Genomic DNA, 6,742 nt, shown 5'->3' on the forward strand with positions numbered 1-6,742 from the left:
GTTTTCTGTTCTTGTGTTAGTTTGCTGAGAATGATGGTTTCCAGCTTCATTCATGTCCCTGAAAAGGACATGAACTCATTCTTTTTCATGGCTGCATAGTATTCTATGGTGTATATGGGCCACATTTTCTTTAACCAGTCTATCATTGATGGACATTTGGGTTGTTCCAAGTCTTTGCTATTGTTAATAGTGTTGCAATAAACATACATGTGCATGTGTCTTTATAGTAGAATGATTTATAATCCTTTGGGTATATACCCAGTAATGGGATTGCTGGGTCAAATGGTATTTCTGGTTCTAGATCCTTGTGAAACTGCCCCACTGTCTTCCACAATGGTTGAGCTAATTTACACTCCCATCAACAGTGTAAAAGCATTCCTATTTCTCCACATCCTCTCCAGCATTTGGTGTTTCCTGACTTTTTAATGATCACCATTCTAACTGCTGTGAGATGGTATCTCATTGTGGTTTTGATTTGAATTGGGAGAGAATACTTTTAAATCACATATGTCCCACCACATTTACTTTGATGTCTATTTGCACTAGGGCTTTATTGGCATTCTCCCTTGATCTATTGAAAATGTCCCTCAGTGTTCAGAAGTCCCTGGATAATTTTGTTTAAAAAAATGTAATTTTAGAAATGTTAGAATTCATGGTGGCATTGATTGCTTTTTTAATGAGAAAACAAAGAGGAAGAATTAGATCCTCTCTTCCTACCCTTCTATTAGATCTCTGAATTCTTGGAATCCTGCATATATCTGAAGGTCTCTTACAAAACATTCTAGCTATTAGGTACCACTTTCCTCAGTATACAATTTTACACATTTGTAAAACTGGAACATTTGAGATGTTCCAGTGACATCTCAAGTCACACTGGAACGTACTCTCAAATGCATCATTCTTCTATTATCAGGTTGGAAAATTTGTAGCACATGGGAAGCCCCACAGTGCTCTCTCACCCAGCACATTGCAGATATACACAGCCACAGCTCTCTTCCCTGCTTCCCTCAGAGTTGACCTCAAAATCCTTCTCAGAAATAATGACTAGATAAACAAAATGTTGTATGCCCATTCAATGGAATATTATTCAGCCATAAAAAGGAGCAAAGTACTGATATATGCTATAACATATAGAATATATGTTATATGTTATCTTGAATACATTATGCTAAGTGAAAGAAGCCAAACTCCAAAGGTTGCCTGTTGTATCACTCCATCTATGTGAAATGTCTCGAATAGGTAAACCCATAGAGGCAGAAAGAGCATTGGCAGTCACCAGGGGGTCAGGGGAAGGAAGAATGAAAAGTGACTGCTTAAGGGGTTTCTTTTTGGGAGTGATGAGATGTGCTGGAATTAGATTGTGGTGATAGATGCATCATTCTGGGAATATGCCAAAGCCATTCCATTGTACACTTTAAAAGGGTGGCCTGGGCGTGGTGGCTCACGCCTGTAATCCCAGCATTTGGGAAGATCGAGGCAGGCGGATCATTTGAGGTCAGGAGTTCCAGATCAGCCTGACCAACATAGTAAAACCCCGTCTCTACTAAAATACAAAAAAAAATTAGCCCGGCCTGGTGCCGGGCGCCTGTCATCTCTGCTACTTGGAAGGCTGAGGTGGAAGAATCGCTTGAATCCAGGAAGCGGAGGTTGCAGTCATCTGAGATCGTGCCACTGCACTCCAGCCTGATTGACAGAGCGAGACTCCCTCTCAAAAATAAACAAAAATTTTTAAAAAAAGTGTGAATTCTATGGGATGTCAATTTTTAAAGGAAGACGCAATTGTTCATAGCAGCATTATTAATAATAGTCAAAAAATGGAAACAACCTGAACGTGCGTCAACTGGTTGATGAATAAACAAAATGTGGAATATCCATGGAGTCAAATATGATTCAGCAATGAAAGGAATGAAGTACTGCTATATACGCCGACGTGGATGAACCTTGAAAACATTGTGCTAAGTGAAAGAAACTACTTATTGTATGATTCTATTTATATGAAATGTTCGGAACACACAAATTGATAGTGATGGAGGGTAAATTAGTGGTTGCCTAGGGCTGTGGGGACATGTGGGATAGGAAAGGCGACTAATGAGTACAGAGTTTCTTTTAGAGGGAGATGAAAATGTCCTAAAATTAGATCATGACAATGGTCGCACAATGGTTGCACAACTCTGTCAATACATGAAAAACTGTCTTGTACATGTTAAATGGTGTTTGAATTATATCTCAATATGGCTATTTTTTAAACGCAATTCATTCTACTTAAATAGTATCCAAATGCTTTGGTTGGGATTTCAGTCATTTAGTGTCAAGTATTCCCCAACATGTGAAGGACTTCAGTGACTACAGACATCAGACACTGCATTTTCCTTCTTTGTTGCCCATATGTTTATTTTCCATGCATGCATAGAAAGCATCTAGCTCAGTGCTGTGTGTGCCTAGCAGGTGCCTTGTAAAGTGTGTTCCTTTACAAAGCTGAGTGCTAGGAAAAACTTTACTTCTACTAAGGATGCAATGTGCCTTCTCCTCCACCCAGAGCTCAGTTTTTGGTTTTAGTGTTGTTGGTTTTATTTATTACCTCATTAACCATTTGATCACAACTAAACATAAGGAAGTCTGGAAAATGCGGTCTAGCTGTGGTCCCAGAAAGAGAAAGAAATCAGGTTTTAGTGAGAAGCTATCTATCTCCGCTACAAAAACTGCTTTATATATAGTATTGTTTTGAAATTTATTTATTTATTTATTTATTTATTTATTTATTTATTTATTTATTTTGAGATGGACTTTTGCTCTTGTTGCCCAGGCTAGAGTGCAGTGGCTCCCTCCGCCTCCGGGGTTCAAGTGATTCTCCTGCCTCAGCCTTCCGAGTAGCTGAGTAGTGCCTGCCACCACACTCAGCTAATTGTTGTATTTTTACTAGAGATGAGGTTTCACCATGTTGGTCAGGCTGGTCTCGAGCTCCTGACCTCAGGTGATCCACCTGCCTCAGCCTCCCTAAGTGCTGGGATTGTAGGCGTGGGCCACCACACCAGACAAAGTTTTAAGGCACTCAGCACAGCACCTTTGGTATTCACAGTATTCAGGAAATAGTACTTGTATTATTACAAGTATGCCCCCACCCCTAATGTTTTGCCTTGTGACAAGTACATGGTAGGTCTTCAGAACACAACTGGTAATTATATCAACAGCATCTCCATCCTGCACTCACTTTAATTGAAGGATACTCATAAAGTTGAATAGAATATTCATATAAACTTCTTGCTCTCCATTAAGTTTCACTGCTGTTTAACTACTAATATTATATATTAGTAGGCTGGAGTGCAGTGGTGTGATCTCGGCTCACTGAAACCTCCGCCTCCCAGGTTGAAGCAATTCTTGTGCCTCAGCCTTCCAAGTAGCTGGGATTACAGGCACATGCCACCATCCCCAGCTAATTTTTGTATTTTTAGTAGAGATGGGGCATCACCATGTTGGACAGGCTGATCTCGAACTCTTTACCTCAAGTGATCTGCCTGCCTTGGCCTCCTAAAGTGCTAGGATTACAGGCATGAGCTACCACGCACAGTCTGATATTACATAATTATTACTCAGAACATAAAGGATATGAGTTATCATATGACTGATGAGATAATAGCATCATTCAGTTTGACTTGTCTTGTGAGTACATCCATTATACGTAAGTTTACTGCTGCCATGTCAATTTTCATATTTACAGTCTGCCTGGTTTTAATTTAATTTTGAAGGCCACTGTCTTTTCATTGTTGTTGGAATCTCTTCTTGGACTTCAAGTTACTATTTACATACTTTTTTTTTTCTTTTTTTTTGAGATGGAGTCTCGCTCTGTCACCAGGCTGGAGTGCAACGGCGTGATCTCAGCTCACCATTTGCATACTTATTTTACATGGAAATGAATGAAGTCCATTATGACACTGCCCACACCTTTCTCTTCCTTCCCTATTTCTTGGAGCATGAACACATCAAGTTTACTCAGAGCATGTTGAGACTACTTTTCTTTTCATCAGAAGACAAGACACAATGCAAAGAAATGATAAACATTTGAGGTGACAGGTATACTAATTACCTTGATTTGATCATTATGCATTGTATACATGTATGGAAATATCACTCTTTATCCCATAAATATGTACAGTTATTACATGTCAGCTAAAAATAAAAGGGGAAGGGTGGAGCCAAAATGGCCAAATAGGAACAGCTCTGGTCTACGGCTCCCAGTGTGAGTGACACAGAAGACCGGTGATTTCTGCATTTCTATTTGGGGTACCGGGATCATCTCACTAAGGAGTGCCAAACAGGGGGTGCAGGACAGTCGGTGCAGTGCACTGTGCGCGAGCCAAAGCAGGGCGAGGCATTGCCTCACTCGGGAAGCGCAAGGGGTCAGGGAGTTCCCTTTCCTAGTCAAAGAAAGGGGTAACAGACAGCACCTGGAAAATTGGGTCAGTCCCACCCTAATACTGGGCTTTTCCAATGGGCTTGGAAAACGACGCACCAGGAGATCGTGTCCCGCACCTGGCTCAGAGGGTCCTGTGCCCACAGAGTCTCGCTGATTGCTACCACAGCACTCTGAGATCAAACTGCAAGGCGGCAGCCAGGCTAGGGGAGGGGAGCCTGCCATTGCCCAGGCTTGCTTAGGTAAACAAAGCAGCCAGGAAGCTCGAACTGGGTGGAGCCCACCACAGCTCAAGGAGGCCTGCCTTCCTCTGTAGGCTCCACCTCTGGGGGCAGGGCACAGACCAACAAAAAGTCATCAGGAACCTCTACAGACTTAAATGTCCCTGTCTGACAGCTTTGAAGAGAGTAGTGGTTCTCCCAGCACACAGCTGGAGATCTGAGAACGGGCAGACTGCCTCCTAAAGTGGCTCCCTGACCCCTAAGCAGCCTAACTGGGAGGCACCCCCCAGTCGGGACAGACTGACACCTCACTTGGCCAGGTACTCCTCTGAGACAAAACTTCCAGAGGATATATCAGACAGCTGAATTTGCAGTCTCACGAAAATCTGCTGTTCTGCAGCCACCGCTGCTGACACCCAGCCAAACAGGGTCTGGAGTGGACCTCTAGCAAACTCCAACAGACCTGCAGCTGAGGGTCCTGTCTGGTAGAAGGAAAACTAACAAACAGCAAGGGCATCCACACCAAAAATCCATCTGTACATCACAATCATCAAAGACCAAAAGTAGATAAAACCACAAAGATGGGGAAAAAACAGAGCAGAAATACTGGAAACTCTAAAAAGCAGAGTGCCTCTCCTCCTTCAAAGGAACGCAGTTCCTCACCAGAAACGGAACAAAGCTGGACGGAGAATGACTTTGATGAGCTGAGAGAAGAAGGCTTCAGACGATCAAACTACTCTGAGCTACGGGAGGAAATTCAAAACAATGGCAAAGAAGTTAAAAACTTTGAAAAAAAATTAGACGAATGGATAACTAGAATAACCAACGCAGAGAAGGGCTTAAAGGAGCTGATGGAGCTGAAAGCCAAGTATCGAGAACTACGCGAAGATTGCAGAAGCCTCGGTAGCCGATGCGATCAACTGGAAGAAAGGATATCAGTGATGGAAGATGAAATGAATGAAATGAAGCAAGAAGGGAAGTTTAGAGAAAAAAGAATGAAAAGAAATGAACAAAGCCTCCAAGAAATATGAGACTATGTGAAAAGACCAAACCTACGTCTGATTGGTGTACCTGAAAATGACGGGGAGAATGGAACCAAGTTGGAAAACACTCTGCAAGATATTATCCAGGAGGACTTCCCCAATCTAGCAAGGCAGGCCAACATTCAGATTCAGGAAACACAGAGAACGCCACAAAGATACTCGTCGAGAAGAGCAACTCCAAGGCACATAATTGTCAGATTCACCAAAGTTGAAATGAAGGAAAAAATGTTAAGGGTGGCCAGAGAGAAAGGTCGGGTTACCCACAAAGGGAAGCCCATCAGACTAACAGCTGATCTCTCAGCAGAAACTCTACAAGCCAGAAGAGAGTGGGGGCTGATATTCAACATTTTAAAAGAAAAGAATTTTCAACCCAGAATTTCATATCCAGCCAAACTAAGCTTCATAAGTGAAGGAGAAATAAAATACTTACAGACAAGCAAATGCTGAGTGATTTTGTCAACACCAGGCCTGCCCTAAAAGAGCTCCTGAAGGAAGCACTAAACATGGAAAGGAACAACCGGTACCAGCCACTGCAAAAACATGCTAAGTTGTAAAGACCATCGAGGCTAGGAAGAAACTGCATCAACTAACGAGCAAAATAAGCAACTAACATCATAATGACAGGATCAAATTCACACATAACAATATTAACTTTAAATGTAAATGGGCTAAATGCTCCAATTAAAAGACACAGACTGATAAATTGGATAAGGAGTCAAGACCCATCAGTGTGCTGTATTCAGGAAACCCATCTCACGTGCAGAGACACACATAGACTCAAAATAATGGGATGGAGGAAGATCTGTCAAGCAAAGGGAAAACAAAAAAAGGCAGGGGTTGCAATCCTAGTCTCTGATAAAATAGACTTTAAACCAACAAAGATCAAAAGAGACAAAGAAGGCCATTACATAATGGTAAAGGGATCAATTCAACAAGAAGAGCTAACTATCCTAAATATATATGCACCCAACACAGGAGCACCCAGATTCATAAAGTAAGTCCTCAGTGACCTACAAAGGGACTTAAACTCCCACACAATAATAATGGGAGATTTTAACACCCCACTGTCA

The sequence above is a fragment of the Hylobates moloch genome, unplaced genomic scaffold (genome assembly GCF_009828535.3).
Source record: "Hylobates moloch isolate HMO894 unplaced genomic scaffold, HMol_V3 SCAFFOLD_17, whole genome shotgun sequence".
In the NCBI taxonomy this organism is placed as follows: domain Eukaryota; kingdom Metazoa; phylum Chordata; class Mammalia; order Primates; family Hylobatidae; genus Hylobates; species Hylobates moloch.